General features: G+C 43.0%; 1 protein-coding gene across 2 annotated transcripts in view; it reads right to left on the reverse strand.

Annotated features, from left to right (window-relative positions):
* LOC114656373 (inactive dipeptidyl peptidase 10-like) overlaps positions 1-19,804 on the reverse strand; it is a 992,193-nt gene that overhangs the window by 387,225 nt on the left and 585,164 nt on the right. The gene's annotated exons all lie outside the window — the stretch shown is intronic.

Consider the following 19,804-nt stretch of genomic DNA (forward strand, 5'->3'; position numbering starts at 1 on the left):
TTGTCTTGGTAGAGTAATATATTGCTCTACTTTCCCCTTTTGTATTATTAAAATGTAGCCTTTGTCAGAATACCTAATCTCACAGACTTACCATTGTTTATAAGGTACTTGCAAAATACCCGTGCTTCGCAGCGGCGAAGTACTGCCTTAAAATTGTTATTAAGAAGAAAAGTAAACATTTTTAAACTGAGGGAAAATATACAAATAATTATTTGTTAAGGATCTCTTTGTATACCACGTTGTCAGTTCGGCCCTCCAGTTGTAATATGACCAAGCTGTGCGCTGAGCTTACTCTTGAGCATGCAACGTACAGTTGGCCATGTGAAAAGCAATCCTGCCTCAAATCAATGCCAACCTTTTGTAGGGTCTGTCCCTGAGACTTATTAATTGTCATTGCGAAGCAGAGCCTTACTGGAAATTGGAGGCGTTTGAATTGAAATGGGAGATCAGAGGGTATAACGGGGATGCGAGGAATAATAACTCTCTCCCCTGAGCCATTGCCAGTAAAAATAGTTGCCTCAATTAGGTTCTTTTGCAGACACGTGACCTGAAGTCTCGTGCCGTTACAAAGTTTCGGTGGCTGTACGCAAATCCACAATCGCCTTTTTTGAGCCAAACCTGTTTTCGTATGAGCCACTTTTTATTATTGGGAAACAGAAGCTCTATTAACTTGTGGATTTGCGTGCGAATATTTAGCGGCAACGTCTCTATTAACTTGTGGATTTGCCCGTGAGTATTTAGCGACAGCATGTCTATTAACTTGTGGATTTTTCTGCGAGTATTTGGTGGCAGCGTCACGAAGTTGTTTCCGTCTAGCTGCATCAGAAAATTACCACGACGTCTGACACGCCTTCTTTTTACTGTTTTCTCACAGCTTGGATTGCTGCTGTCATAATCGGTTTGAGTTTCATAGTTTGTTTCAATTACTTTAGTATTTGCAGGACTTGTTGTGTTGAAGTGATATTCGGCATCTGTCAAGCGTTGTAAGCATACAACCGGCTTCATCGATAACTTCGCATCCAGCTTTTGAGAGCTGAAACATTCATAAACTTCAAAGTGTTGTGATAGTTGCCCGGACACCACCAGTCGGAGACCACATCTATATAAAACACGCACGTTTATTTTCCATTACATAAACACAAATCCACCACAACACACAATGCACTCAGCAATAATCACCACAATTCAACTCTGTCTCAGTCCTTGGCCGCCTCTATCCTCCTCCAGGGAGCTTTGTCCTTCTCCCACTCCCGACTCTGGCTCAATGACTGTAAGGAGGCTGCCCTTTTATTCCCGCCCGGATGTGCTCCAGGTGGCTAATGACGTCCATCCGGCAGCACTTCCTGGTGTGGCGGAAGTGCTGCCCTTTGCCCCGGAAACACTCCGGACTTTCCTGGCAGATTCCTCCGCCATCTTGCAGAGTGTGGCAGAAGTAACAACATCCGGGTCCCGAGGTGTAAAGCGCCCCCAGGTGGTGGCCACGAGTCCCAACAAGTCTGACAGTTCATTCTCCTTTCCCGTGGTCCTCTCCTACTCCATGGCGGTTGTGCCCTCATGGCCCGGAAGCTATTCTTGCCACCTTCCGGTCCTTTCTGGCGTCCCGGCCAGGTAATAATCCTGGCCACCTGCGACAGTGTCCACTACTCAAATCGTCACCTGTGAATCTAAGATGTTTAAGAGGCATTGGCAGTTCTCCAAACGTGTAAAATAGGCAGGCAGCCAACTACGTGGGAGGCGTGGGGATGGGGGACGCAATATAGGCAGGCAGCCAACTACGTGGGAGGCCGGGGGAGGCAGGACGCAACCCCGCCTCACACGGCGACTGAGCTGCAGGCTATGGACGTATATATGTACGTAAGTAGGATTCAGTTATGACCGTTACGCGTAGAATTTCGAAATGAAACCTGCTTACCTTTTGTAAGTAAGCTGTAAGGAATGAGCCAGCCAAATTTCAGCCTTCTACCTACACGGGAAGTTGGAGAATTAGTGATGAGTGAGTCAGTGAGTGAGGGCTTTGCCTTTTATTAGTACTAGGGGGCTTTGCCCCCTGCTCACTTTGCTCAACAACTCCCGTATTTGGTTTTCCGGATACACACTTTGAAGATTTTTTTTTTCTTTGAATTGTTGCTATTTCATTAGTTTCACTTTTATTTCATAACTTCTGTAAAAACAATATTTGTAATCTTGCGAGTCCCAATATGCTGAATCTTTTTAATGAGGTCAGGATAGGTTTCTCTGTTTGGAATTTCAGCATAGACAAAACGATCTACATCATCAGCAGTTAATAATTTTTTTTTATAAAGTAAAAAAGTAAGTACAGTTCTGCATTGGACTCCTGTCTGTAAAGTCGTGATATTTTCCTCTTACAGTTCCAATAGTACATGGGGTTACCAAGGTGATACCCAAGCTTTTGTCTAGGTTTTTGTACAAGGGCCAGACAACAGTATAGTAGAACTTAATAAAAAAGTAAAATTATGTGAATAAAGTAGAATTAAGTGTTACGGTGTAATAGTGTAGTAATTATTGTGCAAAACCAAAGTTAGACTGGTGCATAGTTAAATGAGGCAGTTTGTTTGCTTGCGCTACTGCGATCTTTACTTTTTTATATTTTCTAATTTACCTACTTTCATATCCTTTAACTTTCGCCACATGTGTATAGCGCCAACATTTTATTTTTTTTTTGAGCGTTTCTAATTTCCCTGGTTTCATAGTCTCTAACCTGCTTTGCATGTGTTTAGCGTCAACGTTTGTAAACGTCTCTATGAAGTTCTACTTTGTCTTTTACTCATTGTCATTTAATTCTGAGCCGGATTGGCCATGCTTTTTTTTCAATTCCACTTGTTCCGGGCTGATAATTACTTTCCTTATTTTCTGAATTTGCACCTCGATTATTCTTTTTTGCTCTTTTTTCTGTCCAACGCATTTGAGTCTCTTTTCTCCGCGCTGTTCTTTCTTCTTCGTTTAATCGTCGATGTTTCATTTCTACCCTATTCATTTCTACCGTATTGACCTTATACACTTTATATGCACTGAGAGCCCTGGAGCTGTGTGTGCTGCATGACTGCCTTTACACTACTGATTTGTTTTTTTTGATATTGCTTGTAAGTAGGGTGTGTCTTGCAAGACTCTCGTTCTATGTTCCTGTGAGACGCACCGTGGCAGGACTCTTTCATCTCGCGGGTCTTTAAATTATCTTCCCGAGAAAGATCACGTTATCGTAGACTATCAGGACAGGGGACAGGATTTCTTTTTATAATAGATAGATAGATTATAGTATATAACTTATCCCCACCTTCCCTTCTATATCTATAAGCAATTAGGTGTAGTAAAAAGACAAGCAGGAGTTACGTTACACATAAAACAATGTATTATTGATAATATTCATAAATAATAACAATATGCAAAGTACATTTGAATATTGGCAATCATACAACCTGATTAAATGGTGATGTGTAGTTTCAGGCAGCACACAGACTTGTAGTTATTTAAAATGTCTCGAGTTAAGACATCATTGGTGCTCAGCTTTCTTCAGAACAGGCCACAAGCCTGCTCAAATATGGCTGCCAAGCTGTGGTCTCCATTGTGTTGTCCTTTCAGTTCATCAGTTTGGTCTTCATGATCAGAGGTTAGTAAGAGAGATACTTCTTCATGATATGTTGGTTAGTCAGAGAGAGAGAATGTGGTTGAGCAAGCAGATATAGATTTTCTGTCCAACCCCTAGAGCCAATAGGGTATCATGGCACTTAAAAGCTTCTGATCCAAGCCAATTCCAAACAGCCATACTTCAGACCAATGTGGGAATGCAACATCTTAAAACCTGCCACCTCCCAAAACCATATGTTAAAGTAACCTGGCTTCCTTGCGGGGGTTGAAAGACTTTAGCAGAGAAACACTCGCCAAACTGGTTTAAAGCACACCCCCCAAATCCTGTCGTAAAATTCAAAGAGATCCATTCCTTGGGTTGTAAACATGAATGCTTTTCACTAATATTATATTGCTTTGCCTAAATTACAAATAAAGACATACAAAATATTTATCAAGTTATATGCAAAATCTCACATCACAACACCCGGACAAGGTTTCCCTAAGGGAAGGACAGGAACCCCAGCCAGGAGGGAAGAATGTTCCTTACCCAGGCTGGAAGCCCCAGGGAAATGAGACAGGCGACCCGACCGGGCACGTGTGTAACACCCATCCATCCATTTTCCAACCCGCTGAATCCAAACACAGGGTCACGGGGGTCTGCTGGAGCCAATCCCAGGGCACAAGGCAGGAACCAATCCCAGGCAGGGTGCCAACCCACCGCAGGACACACACAAACACACCCACACACCAAGCATACACTAGGGCCAATTTAGAATCGCCAATCCACCTAACCAGCTTGTCTTTGGACTGGAGCGCCCGGAGGAAACCCACGCAGACACGGGGAGAACATGCAAACTCCACACAGGGAGGACCTGGGAAGCGAACCCAGGTCCCCAGGTCTCCCAACTGCGAGGCAGCAGCGCTACTCGTTGCGCCACCGTGCCGCCCATGTGTAGCACCTTCCTGTGGTATAGCGGGTCCGCAGCTCAAAAGAATGGTTCAGTTTTAAATGCTCCATTGACCGTGTCAGTCTCGGTGGGCGTGGGGAGTTGATGAGGTAATTGGGGCGAGTCGCACCTGCACATGAGGGTGCGATCATTCTCAATTGTTTCATCGGCCTCCTGCGGTGTGTGATTGAGACGATGCGCCCACGGAGCCGTATAAGTACGGGCTGGCACAAGAGATCGAAAAGGGAAATGGAAAAATGAGAGGAGTAGAGTGAGAGTGCAGCATTGGGGAAGAGAGTGGATGAGCCAGCAGGCGGAAGAGAGAGATAGAGGTCAGCACGGTCAGGGGTCCCGTGTCAGAGCGAGGGATCGGAGCTCAAGGGACAGATCATGGCCACTGAATGTGTTGAGGGGTGGGAACGATGAAGGTGGTGTCATCTCCTGCAATCCGAGGGCCGACTGCTTGTGTGAGAGGACAACCGACCCCGAGCGGGCAGCCAAGACGGGGGTCTGTTGAAGTCTCCGCCATCTGAGCGAGCCATTAGGGGGGCATGGAAAGAGCTGTGCTTGGCTCATTTGCCCCCAATAACTGCTGCAGATTTTCAGCCTCGTTTTAAACATTTGGAATTTTTTACCCTTTTATGGATTATTTATTTATCGGAAACGCTGCACTTGTTGAACACAAATGGTTTTGATTTTTTTTTGATTGTTTTTAATAAAAGCACGTCTGCACTTTGCACCTTCCCCTTACTACAAGTGTGATTTGTCCCCATCTGCCAGTACAATTTCGATGGTGCCTGGCTCCCAAATGGGAAGAGGGAGCACGGAGCAGGACCCACACCTTCATACTTCCCTGACCGGGATACAAGAGGAGGACAGGGAAGGATGGTCTCTAAGGGGTGTTTGATAACACATTAGAAGGGGCACTGCCAGTAGGTGGAATACCACAAAGTGCGATATGAACTCTTGTCTATCAATGCTCCATCTTGATGCCTATGTGGGGTCTACATTAGGGAGTGTCAACCAAAGTGTACACAAGTGGACCTCCAGGAAGGGATCCAGAGCTTCAGGCCAGGGGAGTTTGAGACCCTGCCCAAGGGTGTAGAGGAGCCTTGGTGTGGTGCAAACAATTCACAGAAGGCTTTATCTCCACTCCAGCCTCTGAGACGACAGACACACCAGGGTTGAGCACAGACCTGCATGTCTTTTTCTGTTTTTATGTTGTTCCCCCTCAAATTCTTCACGGAAATATGATTTCGCTGGGAAAGAGCAATGAGATAAGATGTTACACGGTGTGCAATTTGTGAGCAAACCAAATGAAACCAGCAGAACTTTTAAATTCAAATAAAATGTCTTCACCTAAAATGAACTTAAGTAAGATTGATGAAAACAGTATGGATAAAAAAAAAAATCAATGTAGTAATGAAATGTGGACAGAGTGCATATGGAAGAAGCACAATATTTAAATGGAATGTGGACTGTTTATCTCAGGAGAAAATCATAGCAGTTGCCTATGGATACAAAATCCAGAAATAAATAAAATAAATAATTTTAAGAAAATGAAAGCATGTCAGGGAAACAGAAGCCATGGAAATGCAAAAGAATGAAAACGTTTGAAAAGGAAAATAAATCACAGCACAGATTTATTCCAATTCTGTGATAAGTATAACAAAAAGATTTAAATGATCAGCTATGGAGAACACTGCATAAAATAAGATGGATTAAAAAAGAACAAGACATGGACAAATTTGTTGGTCCCCTTACGGCTCATTGGAAAAAGTGCCGTATGCCCCCTGAAAAGTCATTAAATGAAAAGCAATCGTCCCCTGTACACCTGCATGCCTTTGAGACGTCATCGAGAAAAGCTTAGCAAGTGTGAAATGAGATCGAGTGTTGCTTATTACACAAAGATCTTCTAAAATGGCCTGGACACGTTTGTTGGTAACCCCTAGAAAAAGATCCTGAATGCTTGGATTCAAGTGATTTTTCAAAATGGCTGTTGTTTTGTCTTGGTAGAGTATTATATTGCTCTACTTTCCCCTTTTGCATTATTAATAAGTAGCCTTTGTCAGAATGCCTCAAATTTCCCAGACTTACCACTGTATATAAGGTATTATAGTATACAGTAATCCCTCCTCCATTGCGGGGGTTGCGTTCCAGAGCCACCCGCGAAATAAGAAAATCCGCGAAGTAGAAACCATATGTTTATATGTTATTTTTATATTATCATGCTTGGGTCACAGATTTGCGCAGAAACACAGGAGGTTGTAGAGAGACAGGAATGATATTCAAACACTGCAAACAAACATTTGTCTCTTTTTCAAAAGTTTAAACTGTGCTCCATGACAAGACAGATGACAGTTCCATCTCACAATTAAAAGAATGCAAACATATCTTCCTCTTCAAAGGAGTGCCCGTCAGGAGCACAGAATGTCACATAGATAGAGAAAAGCAAACAAATCAATAGGGCTGTTTGGCTTTTAAGTATGCGAAGCACTGCGGCACAAAGCTGTTGAAGGCGGCAGCTCACACCCCCTCCGTCATGAGCAGGGAGAGAGAGAGAGAGAGAGAGAGACATAGAGAGAGACAGAGTTTGTTTTTCAGTCAAAAATCAATACGTGCCCTTCGAGCTTTTAAGTATGCGAAGCACCGTGCAGCATGTCGCTTCACGAAGTAGCTGCACAGAAGATAGCAACGTGAAGATAATCTTTCAGCATTTTTAGACGAGCGTCCATATCATCTAGGTGTGCGAACAGCCCCCCTGCTCAATCCCCATACGTCAGGATCAGAGAAAGTCTGCGCAAGAGAGAGAGAAGAGTAAGCAATCTAGCTTCTCAGCCATCTGCCAATAGCGTCCCTTGTATGAAATCAACTGGGCAAACCAACTGAGGAAGCATGTACCAGAAATTAAAAGACCCATTGTCCGCAGAAATCCGCGAACCAGCAAAAAATCCGCGATATATATTTAAATATGCTTACATATAAAATCCGCGATGGAGTGAAGCCGCGAAAGGCGAAGCGCGATATAGCGAGGGATCACTGTATAACGTTTAGTGAATCAAAACTCTAAAGCAAAGTCTGATTTTGGATAAATATGGAATAAACAACAATGGGTGTCAATGACTTTTGTCAGTATTTTCGGAGACAATTATATAAAATTTGTCCAAATTTTACTGACCAATACATTCATTATATAATCTGTTGTGGCAGACAGCCGGGACGCTTCCATGCTGGGAGCACTTGGGGAGCAAGTGTGGCCAGAGCATTACCTCCCCTGGAGTGATAGATGGCAGCACCCCTGGGTTGCAGTGGTGCCTCGGACTTCCACAGGGATTCATGGGAGTTGGAGTTTGGTACAGCTCCGGAAGTGCAGCCGGAAGTACATCATCAGACACCTGGAGCACTTCTGGGTGCCCTATATAAGGAGCCAGCAGACACTACTCCGGGAGCCCCAGTCGGAAGGAAGAGGAGGACAATGAAGCCTGCCACAGGGATAGTGGAGGAGAAAGAAAGAAAGAGAGAGAGAGACAGAGAGAGAAAGAGAGATAAAGAAGAAGAAACGAAAGAGAGAAAAGTAATGTGTTGGTGCTTGTTGGAACTGTGTAAATAAAATCATGTGTGCTTTGGTACTTGCGTCCTTAGCGTCTGTCTGTGATCCAGGCTGGAATGTTCACTATATATATATATATATATATATATATATATATATATATATATATATATATATATATATAGTGTCTGATGGCTAGAGACCCTACCCAGCTGGGACACCAGGAAGGAACAGGAGAGAGACCATACCTCCCCCGGGCCATGAACGGGCACCATGGAAATTCAAATGAATGAAAACTTTTGAAAAGGAAAATAAATCACAGCACAGATTTATTCCAATTCTGTGATAAGTACAACAAAAAGATTTAAATGATCAGCTATGGAGAGCACTGCATAAACTAAGATGGATTAAAAAAAAAACTAGACGTGGACAAATTTGTTGGTCTCCTTACGGCTCATTGGAAAAAGTGCCACATGCCCCCTGAAAAGTCATTAAACGAAAAGCAATCGTCCCCTGTACACCTGCATGCCTTTGAGACGTCATCGATAAAAGCTTAACAAGTGTGGAATGAGATTGAGTGTTGCTTATTACACAAAGATCTTCTAAAATGGCCTGGACACGTTTGTTGGTAACGCCTAGAAAAAGATCCTAAATGCTTGAATTCAAGTTGATTTTTCAAAATGGCTGTTGTTTTGTCTTGGTAGAGAACGCTTTGAGTAGTGAGAAAAGTGCTATATAAATGCAAAGAATTATTATTATTATTATTGGTAGAGTAATATATTGCTCTACTTTCCCCTTTTGTATTATTAATATGTAGCTTATGTCAGAATGCCTCAAATCTCCCAGACTTACCACTGTATATAAGGTATTGTACTTTATAACTTCTCCCCACCTTCCCGTCTACATCTATAACCTCAGGCAATTAGGTGTAGTAAAAGACAAGCAGGCATTAAGTTACAATTTGAACAATGTATTATTAATAATATTCATAAATAATAACAATATGCAAAGTGCATTTGAATATTGGCAAGCATACAACCTGATAAATGGTGATGTGTAGCTTCAGGCGGCACAGAGACTTGTTAGTTACTTATAAATGTCTCGAGTTAAAGCATCATTTGTGGTCAGCTTTCTTCAGAACAGGCCGCATTGCCTGTCTCAATATGGCTGCCAAGCTGTGCTCTTCATTGTGTTGTCCTTTTCAGTTCATGGTGTGTGAGATGGTCATTCAGCAGTTTGGTAAGAGAGAGAGTGAGGTTAAGCAAGCAGATTTATAGATTTTCTGTCCAACCCCTACAGCCAATAGGACATCATGGTACTTAAAGGCTTTTGATGCAAGCCAGTTCCAAACAGCCATACTTCAGACCAATGGGTTGATAAAACATCTTCACACCTGCCACCCCCCAAAACAATTTGTTGAGGTAAAGCTTGGCAGTTAGGCAGCCTGGCTTTGTGTGGGGGATGAGAGAGAGACTTTAGCATAGAAACACTTTACCAAACTGGTTTGAGGCACTTCCTCCCCAACCCTGTGGTAAAATTCAAAGAGACTCAGTCCTGGTGTGTGTAGGTTGTAAACATGAATGCTTCTTACTAATGTAACACTAATATTGCATTGCTTTGCCTAAGTTACAAATAAAGACATACAAAATATTTATGAACTTAGATGCAAAATCTCACATCACAACAGCTGTTTTCTTGAATTTGTATCGCATACGTCGCTAGTCGTGCAATCAATCATTCATCCTATTGAAATGGAGAAAAGTCGTCCCTCTGCTGTTTTGTGTCATCGTGTGTCCCACACTGAACGAGGACCAGAGAAAGTAAAGCAGAGAGTTGACTGAGGAGATCAGAAAGGAATTGATAGTCCAGCATGGGAAAGGCAAAGGCTAGAAGACCATCATCTCCAAGTAGCTTGATGGTCCTGTGACAGCAGTTACAAATGTTATTAAGAAGTTGAAGGCCCAAGGGACTGTAGACAACCTCCCTGGACATGGCCACAAAAAGAATGAGCGGAAGGATAGTGAGAATGGTAGACAAAAAGCCAAAGACAAGCTGAAGTCCAAGGTTGAGGTCTGTCAGTGTCTGATCGCACCATCTGAGTGACAGTGGGCTCAATGGAAGAAGTCTTAGGAGGACTCCACACGAAAAAAGCCAGACTGGAATTTGCTAAACAATGCATATTGACAAGCCACATTGCTTCTGGGAAAATGGGGACAGATGAATCAAATCTGGAGTTTTCCGGCAAGTCACATCCCCTCCATGTCTACAGATGATAAAATGAAGCTTTCAAAGGAAAGGACACCATAGCTACTGTGAAACATGGAGGAGGATCAGGTGATGTTTTGGGGCTGCATTACTGCATCTGTCATGGACTGCCAAGAGTCTGTGCAAGGAATAATGAAATCTCAAGACAATCAAGACATTCTGGAGTGAAACGTACTGCCCAGTATCAGAAATGCTCTGTCTCAGTCGCAGGTCATAGATCTTCCAACAGGATGAGGAGCCAAAACACTTTAGCGAAAAGCGCCCAAAAATGACTAAGAACAACACATTGGGCTGTTCTGAAGTGATCTTCTATGGGCCCTGATTTGAATCCTATTGAACATCTCTGGAAAAATCTAAAACACGCATTCTGGAGAAAACCTGACACAGATGGAGCCGTTTGCTCAGGAAGACTGGGCCAATTGACCTGTGGATGGGTAAAGACGTTTCATGGTGAGCTCCAGGAATCGCTTTTTGCAGTGATTGCCAATAAAGGATGTGCAACAGAATATTAGGTTGAGGGTCCCATCATTTTTGTCCAAACCATTTTCATGTGCGTTATTATTTGAAATATTTTAGTGAATCAAAACTCTAAAACAAAGTCTGATTTTGGTTAAATACGGAATAAACAATGATGGGTGTCAATGACTTCTGTCAGTATTTTCAGAGACAATTGTAGGTTCTTCTTTTTTCGTGAAGGGATACCAAAAAATATGTCCAAATTTTACTGACTAACACATTCATTATATAATCATTATATATATTGTGGCAGACAGCCGGGACACCTCCATGCTGGGGGCACCGGGGGAGCAAGTGTGGCCAGAGCATTACTTCCCCTGGAAGGATACATGGCAGTACCCCTGGGTTGCAGCGGTGCCTTGGACTTCCATAGGGCTTCATGGGAGGTGGAGTTTGGTACAGCTCCGGAAGTGCTGCCAGAAATACATCATCAGACACCTGGAGCGCTTCCGGGTGCCCAATATAAGGAGCCAGCAGACACTTCTCTGGGAGCCCCAGTCAGGAGGAGGAGGAGGACAATGAAGCCTGCCGCAGGGAGAGTGGAGGAGAAAGAAAGAGAGAGATAAAGAAGAAGAAACGAAAGAGATAAAAATAGTGTGTTGGTGCTTGTTGGAACTGTATAAATAAAATCACGTGTGCTTTGGTACTTGTGTCCATTGCGTCTGTCTGTGATCCAGGCTGGAATGTTCACTATATCTATATATATATATATATATATATATATATGGTGATGGATGGCTGGAGACCCTGCCCAGCTGGGATGCCAAGGAGGACGAGGAGAGAGACCATACCTCCCCCGGGCCATGAAAGGGCACCCGCCCTGGGTTACCTGGGGAACATGGGAGCAGAGCTTGGAAGGTCAACCCTGTTGGAGCCTGTGGCCACTGCCAAGGGGCACCCGGAAGATGGCTACAGAGCCTTGAAATGCAGCACTTCCACCACAAGAGGAAGTGCTGCCAGAGCAGGTACTAAGTATGCCTGGTGTGCTTCAGGGTGCAAGGGACTTTTGGTATCTGTCTGTCTGTGTTCGGGGCTGAACTTCCTATATATATTAATATATATATATATATATATATATATATATATATATATATATATATATATATATATATATATATATATATATATATTTCTCTTCTGGTTTGTCCTGCTTCCCCTTCAATACCAGTCCCGCCCACACGCAGCCAACACGGCATTTCTCGATTCCTATTCATCGTCTTCCATCTCATGCACAATACCGGCCTGCTGAGCGTAATCCATCCAACAAGTACTCGAGGTGCTGCCACAACAGTAAAGTAGCTTTATCACCTTTGTGGGAGCCACCTGTGTCTTTACAACAGCTTCTTACACAGCAGACATCAGAAGCTAAAAATTATCGTGAACACATTCGAGAATACAACTCTTCTCTATCCTTTGCTTCCATGGGTGCACAGATAACTCACCCTCCTGGCCACGGACCATACTGTTTTAAAATACTGTACAAGGGCAAATTTATCACCAAATCTCTCCACTACACGTTAACACTTCTACCTTTCTAGGATATGGACAGTTGACACAGCACAAGCTACTGAAGTACGATTACAAAATAAAGCAAACTCTGCATGTACTTCTCCAGCTAGATTCCATGCTCAGAACCATCAACTCCTTCGCTAAATCATACAAACACATGCATGAAATCGTTCAGTCCAATCCAACAGCATCTGTACGAATGGTTTTCAAGGAAAACCCTGGGCAGGATTTATGACGATACAATGCCCCGACATGTCACACCGATGTTGCAGTGATTTTTGTCAGAGAAGATGGCGAACAGCCTTCCGAATGGGACATTTGCATCTATCCCATAGGCAACTCCTGTAAACAGATTTCCACGCTCAATATGAATTGCGATCCTATGGTTTACCCACTTTTATTCCCTTACGGAGACATTGGATGGCTGGCACAAAGATTTACATGTTCCTGATAAAAGAAGAGCCAAGCGAATAAGGCTTACTCAATGCCAATTTTACGTGTACAGATTAGCAATGAAGAATACATTTAGTATGTTGCACTCCAGTGGCAAACTATCCAACAGTACATCGTAGATGCGCATGTTAAAACAGATGGCGTGCGTCTCAACTATCTCAGATAACATCAACAAGATCTGCGCTTGGAACAATACAAAGGACTATCAGACACACTGCAAGCAAACACTGAAAATAACGTACGTGTAGGCAAAATGATCATATCACTGTCCACATTTTAAGGAAGTCCAAGATACATGCAATAAAACTAGCAGGATGCCATGGCCATAGTACGAAAATTTGGAAAGCATGATTTATTTATCACTTTCACATGTAATTCTGCTTGGCCGGAAATTCTACATGCACACTGCGTCTTTCAAGAAGTATTTATTTCTTCTTGATTTCTGAATTCCTTTCTCACCATTTTCCGTTCCTATTCTTACACCACCGTATGCTACGGCGGGCGTTGGCTAGTATATATTGTGAGGGATGGCCGGCCTGTCATCCCGGCCAACACCCCCAGGCCACCAGATGGAGCTCTCCCTGCGGCGTAGAGGTTCCCCGAATTCCAGCAGGGCATCATGGACCTTGTAGTTTTTACAACCAGCCCTGCTGGATACCATGGGGACCTCCAGGAGACCCTGTAGGGAGGCTCAGGGAATTCTACATGCCCTATAATCTGGAAGTATGTCATAGGCAAAGCGACAAGGGAAATGATGTGCTTCCAGGATGAAGAAAAGGATTTTTATCTGACCCGGAAGTGATAGGAGATCACATGGACTGAGGGATTGGAAACACTTCTGGGTCAGGGAATATAAAAAGACTATGGGAAATCCCAGACGATGAGCTGAGCTGGGTGGAAGGGTGGCAACGCGTCTGGGAGTGGAGGATTGGTTATTGATTAGTGATTTATTTATTGTTTGAGTATTGTGGAGAGTAGGGTGCTTTGTGCACTTGTTTATAATGATGAATATTCATTTTGGACTTTTATCTGGTGTCTGACGTCTGGTCTGAGGGTTCAAGGGGTCGACAGTGCCTCTATTTGTCACAATATATATATAAATAATAACATTATTATTACTACAATTAATTATTTTTCTAATCTAATCTAAACTAAAAATATTTGATAGAAGAAATTCAATTCAATTGCCAATTCCAATATTATGTAATATAAGGCAGAGAGGTGGCTCTGTGGCTAAGGACCTGTGCTTGCATCTGGAAGGTTGCAGGTTGAAATCCCATTACTGCCAGAAGAGATTCTATTCCAAAGGGCACTTGAGCAAAGCCCATGAACTGAAAAAATGACTCCAGAGGAGCTGTACAATGGCTGACCCTGCGCCCTGACTTCCAAAGTTCATGCGAAAAGACAATTTTTACCTTAACCTAAGATTAGCGCAAGGTGGGCAAGGAGGAAACAACCCAGAAATGATCAACATAGATATTCTGTTGGTTAATTAATTAAGGCACTATATAAAAACACCAAAGCAGGTTAAAAAGTGGAAAACCAATAACTTGTTCAGGAATCTGTATTGCATGGGCCACACGCTATCAAAAGCCTCATGCCAGCAGTACAAGTTGGAATTTCTGTGACTTCACTGCCACAGAAATGAGTCAATAAATATGTGCAAGACTGATGCACAGCCATTTGTTTAATTGTAACTAGATAACAATTTAATAAAGAATTTATTGATATTTCATCTGCAGGGAAGCTCAAACTAATAAGTAGTTATTAGGCTAAAGAATAAGATAATCAAGTGTAATTTATTATAGTGCCACTCCCTGTCACTGTCCCTTGTCTGTCAAGTGTTGCTTTCATACTCATTCATTCACTTACCAAAGCTTCCTACCACCACATACGGTTGCACGCCCAGTCAGTATTAAATGGAGGCCAAGAAAAAGCCACTGGCAAAAATCACATCTCTCTATATATAAAATACAACATCTGTCTGAATGTCTGTCCGCTTTTCACGAGAGAACTACTTAACATATTTAGATTGTTTTTTTTTCTATAATTTGCTTGCACATTCTAGTTGATTATGCGACCTCTCTCATCGCCCTAAGTATCATAGTGCGCTTGCAGTACCGATTTATTTGCGTGAATCCGAGAGAGACGCAGCGAGCCGAAGGGAAGGGATTGGGGCCCTCCTCACTCACGCGCCAGCCTCAGGTCGTACCTTACATCCGCTTAGCTAGTAAACTACTGAATGGATTTAGATCGGGCTTTTTTCTAGACTTTGCTTGAACATTCCGGTTGATTTTGTGACTTCTCTCATCAAAGTTCACTTGCAGGAGCGATATATTTGATATAATCCGAGACAGAGGCTGCGGGTCGAGTAGAGGTGGAAGCATGACGTCAGGAGTGGGCCCTCCTCGCTGTCCTGTTTCACTTCTACGTGGGTGGAGCTACAAGCCACGGCTAGTATTTAATAAACAGAAGCTCCTGTTCGTGACGCCACTTTGATGGACCATTTCAAATCTCATACTCACTCTTACTCTCATTCTCCTGGGCACTCCCATTCTACTCTTCTCCTGTTGGAATTCTATTTTCATTCCAATAGTAGCACCCACTCTCCCCCTTTCTCACTCCTTTACCCATACATACATTAGCACCTGCTTTTACTCCACACTCGCAACGATTATTTCTGAATCTCAACATTACTTGTACAGGGTGGTCCAGATCTAATTATGCAACTGTTCGACAGACAACTATCTACCTGCCTATCTATTGGCAACAAAAAGAATTTTAAGTGAAATCTCTATGTGCAGGGCAGGTGCTGTGAATTCTCTATGTAATAAACTTAATAAGGTATAGCGTAATGAAAATTGCATAATTAGATCTGGACCACCCTATACTCCTTCCCCCATCAAATACATTCACTTATTCTTTCACTCCAATTCAAATGAAGATTCCTAGTCACATTGTCACTTCTCCTTCTTCTTTTGTGCTCTGACTTCCAATCTACCTCCATGCCAACTCCTACTCCCACCTCTAACTCCTACTTGGACTTTCAATCCCACACCAACATCCGCCTGTTACCCTAATAAAAGTCATGTAGCACAAAGGAAATGTACAGACCATGAAATGAGATTGTTTTGTCAGTGCCATGACAAATAAGTTTTAGGACTCCATCAGAAGATATGCATAAGGAAAACAATCAAAAAAAAAAATGGAAACCGAACCCCAAAACAGAAACTGAAGTAGAAAGAACAAAAAGGGTCAAAACCAAAAGTAACATTATGCTACTATAATGGTGCTGACAGGCAGCATCAGCCTGGAGAGGACTCTCCAACAGTAAGAGTAGGCATTCCGTCATGGAAATAAGCAGCTTCAGAGCCAGCAGCAGGGCTACCTATAAAAGTGGTAATCCTTCAAATTAGCAGAAGAATTCCAACTAGTGCATCAAAAGTGAGCAGATCTTCTAAAGGGCATTGAGCTCCATAAACGTGTGATGTAAAGAGCAAGAGCCCACTGGCACTAATTGAACACAGTCAATGTTCATAATGTCTGCTTTCTGTCCTCCTCCTAGCTTTTATGCAGGTTCAGGGGTGTTTTGATCTAGGACATCTTCAGGGGTGATGTCAACTTGTCTCATGTCCTCCTTGATTCGGTTGAGCTGGCTGTTCTTTGGTTTTCCACGAGATCGATTGCCACACAGTCTTAATTGTAGGGCTGTCCTGGCCATTGAGTGTTGTCGCTCCGGACTATGTGACTGTACCATCCCAAGTTGTGTTCCATGCCTCTTCGTATTGATTGGTGTGTCACACATGGGCACATGGGAGGTAGCTAGAGGGCGCAAATAAAGGTAGTACCATACCAGACCAGGGGGTGGTGAGCTGCACTAACTCTCTCTCTCCGTCCCCTGCAGACTATCCTTGGGAAATCTCACTAGGTGTTGGCGCCATTGATGACTTCAATTCCAGTACTGGCGCCAATGATGACGTCACTTCCGGTTCCGGCGCCCTGGACGATGTCACTTCTGGCCCCAAAAGACGTCACTTCAGGCACTGGAACGCTGGTTGACGTTACTTCCAGTCTTGAAAACATCACTTTCGGTTCCGGCCCAGATTGACGTCACTTCCGGTCATGGCCTTTAAAGCCGCCATTTTACCAAAGTTAAATCAGTTGTGTTTTGGACATTGTACCATGTATGACTCTTGGAAAAAATACCCATTTTGCAGCCAGGGATATTATAAGGGTGGCTGCCTCAAACCTTTGATGTTTCCTGTGTCTTATTGTGACAGGTGCTATGCCCATGATCTTCATTTATGACATGGTTAAACTGGGTGAGGCCAAGGACACACCATAGCATCCATACCTCCGTGACATGAAATGTTTGTTCATGCTTGGTGGCGGCAAGATATTCACAATGGTTGCTAATGACGACAAATTACATCTTTAGGACAATACATTTAAACAGTTACTCGAGAAGAGAAAATTGTTGCCCAAATTAACGTGCATTTATTGCAGCCTTTTAACAAAAACATGATTATCATAAAATCAAAATGAACACATAGATTGGTCTTCGGCTTTTAGTGCACCTGTCAGATTAAAACATGAATGTGCGCTTCCTCCACCGGCTGGGTTAAGCTCATGGCTGCTATGATTTCTGTAAACCACCAGACTGGAGCTTTGGATATTTTCTTATACAATCAGGGAAAGCCTCAAGAGCTTCATGGGGCTTTGTCGGCTACTACTACCGCTCCTGTTCCCACTCCAACTCCGACTACCACTTCCACACCCACTCAGATATTCACTCCTGCAGTCCCTCATCCTGTATATCAACTGCCCCTCTCATACCCACTCTCTCCTCTGCCCCTTCTCTTATTCTCACACCCACTCCTTGTCTCACCACTCACTCTTACTCAGATTCACATCTCTTCTTTCAATCCCACTCACACCCTGTGTCTCACTCTTTTTCTCTTGCACCTAAACTCTCATAAGTCACTCCCACTCTAATTCCGGCTCCTGCACAAATTCCCACTCCCCATTTCCACTACCTACTTTCTAAGATTTCCAAAAGTCATTCATCTTCCCCTCTTTATGACGTCGGCTTCGCCACCCGAGTGTAATTTGACCTCAATTTGCACCGCTTGTTTCCTGCACATTGCAGTTAATTCAATTAAGCTCCCACTCATCACCAGGTAGCCTCCCTTGTTTCCCACCAATGCCATAATGCTTTTCTTTTGCTTTTCTTAATCACTTCTATTATGACACATAATTGCCGTGTTGGAATGTTTAAAAAATGATGTTTTATAAAAAAGTAGGAAAATAATAAAGCAATAAAGATCTGGATAAATTAAATAAATTCTGCTGTCAGACACCATGCTCATCATTGATGGCGTTAAATGCATTAGTGTGCAGATTAAAGCCAAGGGGTTTGACGGGAATGATTTAATTGAAATGAACGGATTGAGTCAGAATTTCAAGTTAACAACCCTGTGGAATACAAGAAGAAGCAGATCAGGATTTTATCCAAAAAAAGACAAGTAATCCCTGGATTTACTCGGGGTGGGGGTGTCAGCAGTAGGTAATAATAATAATAATAATAATGGTAATAATAATAACTAGGGGGCTTTGCCCCCTGCTCACTTCGCTTGCCAACCCCTCGGACAACGTTACGCGCCGTTGTGAAAAGGGGGCTTAACGCACCCCAAGGAGACGTGGTTGCTCCTCCAAACCCCCTCCTAAATGGTGATACAATGGGAAACAATAGCTTTTATTTTACCTCCTCTTTGCTCAATCAGCTGCTGGCTTGCTGCTGCTGCCGTGCCTCGTGATCTGCATCTCATGTGGCGCTTCGAACGTTTAAAAGCCTGTACAGTCACTGTCCTTTTGTCTCACGGCCTTGTCTCTCTTCTCCCCCAGACATTCTCAAACGCTATTCAATCTCTTTCTGCTGTTCCGTTATTTCACCGAGTAATAATTTCTGTTTGTTTGCGCTAATGCAAATTTTACTATCATTTTTTTGAGACTTTCGAATTTTCCTGCTTTCATTATCTCTAACCTGCTCTGCATGTGAATCGCGCCAACGTTTTTGAATTCTTTACGATGTTCTGTACTTTGTCATCTACTTTTTGTCTTTTATTTCCAGCCCCAGGTGTGGTTAAATCCATCCATCCATCCATTATCCAACCCGTTATATCCTAACTGCAAGGTCCTGCTGGAGCCAATCCCAGCAAACACAGGGCGCAAGGCAGGAAACAAACCCCGGGCAGGGAGCCAGCCATGGTTAAATCTCTTGGTAACAAAGTCTCGTCTCACGGGACATGAAAGTGTCTCTCTCATCAGTTCTTGTCTCATCCCAAGTTTTTTTTATATTAAATAGAGTGATAATAACAATAATAATAATAATAATAATAATAATAATACATTTTGTTTATAGAGCACCTTTCCCATAGATGCAAGTAAGTATGTATAATAGGAGGTTACTCATCTCCCTGGGTATCCAGCAGTGTGGCACAGGGCAGGTGACAGTCAACCTGGTGACATCAAGCAAAAATTGAATGGGATGGTAGTCCATGGCAGGGCACACACCATTGCAAGACAAACTTAAAGTTGCCAGTTAATCTAACATGAGGATGAAAGTCTGATTACCCCGAGGAAAATCAACTCAACATCAGTCAGAGGGTGAAATCTCCACAGTGACAAAGATGACAACAGGGCACAAGATTCAAACACTAGACGCTGGATTTGTGAGGCAACAATACCAACTACTAGGCCACTGAAATATAAACTGTGGTAAGTGGGGTCGAGTGAAAAAACTACAAGTCACTACTGAAAACTGTTGGGGGACCAAAGTGGTCGTCCCAGTTTAATTGCAAACAAAATCTTTTCTTTATTAGAAACAAAAATTAGGGCCCCTATGCAAGCCAACTGAAAGCTTCCACAAAAAATCGGGAAGTGGTCTCCCCTAGACTTTCTCATATACTCAGATATGGGG

This window comes from Erpetoichthys calabaricus, chromosome 8 (genome assembly GCF_900747795.2).
Source record: "Erpetoichthys calabaricus chromosome 8, fErpCal1.3, whole genome shotgun sequence".
Lineage (NCBI taxonomy): Eukaryota > Metazoa > Chordata > Cladistia > Polypteriformes > Polypteridae > Erpetoichthys > Erpetoichthys calabaricus.